We start from the raw sequence: 1,002 nt of genomic DNA, 5'->3' as shown, positions 1-1,002 counted from the left end.
GTTAAGGATGTCCCTGCCAGCCACTTTTGTACAAATTAAGGCTTGCTGGCACTTTTGCCCTCCAAATGGGGTCGGAGAGTATGTGTAAGAAGAGGTGGTTCCGTCCACCTCTTCGAACAACCTTCCATATTCTGCCGTCAACCTCGCCGGGTGCTGGGCTTATGTTCCTCAGCACCGGGGGTGTGGGTTCACGTCGCAACGTGCCTTCCCTGCGGGGTCGGTCGTCGCGGCCTCTGAAGCCCTGGGATCTCTGGATCCCCGGCAATGCCGAAGCCTGTGGACTCTTGGCCGCTGGCCAGCAGACCCATCCTTTGGTAGCATCCCGGGGGAAGCCGCCCTGCGTAATACGCCGTTCGCCGGCGTCGCGCGGGGGCCGGGCCCCCCTTCCGAGGGCCGTATGCCGCAGCCCGTCCCTGCCCGTCCGGGCGGTGGTCGGAATCTCTGCGTGCGGACCGGCGCTGAGGAGCCTAGAGGGGGCAATTGGATGGCCGCTCGTGTCCCCCCGGTACGCCGGGGGATGCCACGCCGGTCGGGCGCCTTCGTGCGCCCCAGCCGTTTAACGAAATCCTGCCCCTCCGGGGGTTAGGGCGCCCTGGTGGATCGTCGCCGGCCTCTGGCCGGCCCGGTCCCCGGGGATCGCCCGCCAGTGAAGTTATCTGGTTGATTCTGCCAGTAGTCATATGCTTGTCTCAAAGATTAAGCCATGCATGTCTAAGTATAAGCACTTTATACTGTGAAACTGCGAATGGCTCATTAAATCAGTTATCGTTTATTTGATAGTACCTTACTACATGGATACCTGTGGTAATTCTAGAGCTAATACATGCTAAAAACCCCGACTTCAGGAAGGGGTGTATTTATTAGATAAAAAACCAACGCCCTTCGGGGCTCCTTGGTGAATCATAATAACTTAACGAATCGCATGGCCTTGCGCCGGCGATGGTTCATTCAAATTTCTGCCCTATCAACTTTCGATGGTAGGATAGTGGCCTACCATGGTGG

At 57.8% G+C, this 1,002-nt stretch overlaps 1 non-coding gene across 1 annotated transcript in view; it reads right to left on the bottom strand.

Annotated features, from left to right (window-relative positions):
* Positions 1-654: 654 nt before the first annotated feature.
* The window catches only part of POX_rRNA045, a 1,796-nt gene continuing 1,448 nt past the window's right edge, over positions 655-1,002 (bottom strand). Inside the window, exon 1 of the ribosomal RNA XR_007588136.1 lies at positions 655-1,002. This exon is cut by the window's right edge and continues 1,448 nt beyond it. This is a non-coding gene — a ribosomal RNA (18S ribosomal RNA).

The sequence above is a fragment of the Penicillium oxalicum genome, assembly GCF_001723175.1.
Source record: "Penicillium oxalicum strain HP7-1 chromosome Unknown unanchor18, whole genome shotgun sequence".
NCBI classification, from domain to species: domain Eukaryota; kingdom Fungi; phylum Ascomycota; class Eurotiomycetes; order Eurotiales; family Aspergillaceae; genus Penicillium; species Penicillium oxalicum.
The sequence above is the reverse complement of the archived record's forward strand: the minus strand, read 5'-3'. Positions and strand labels throughout refer to the sequence as shown.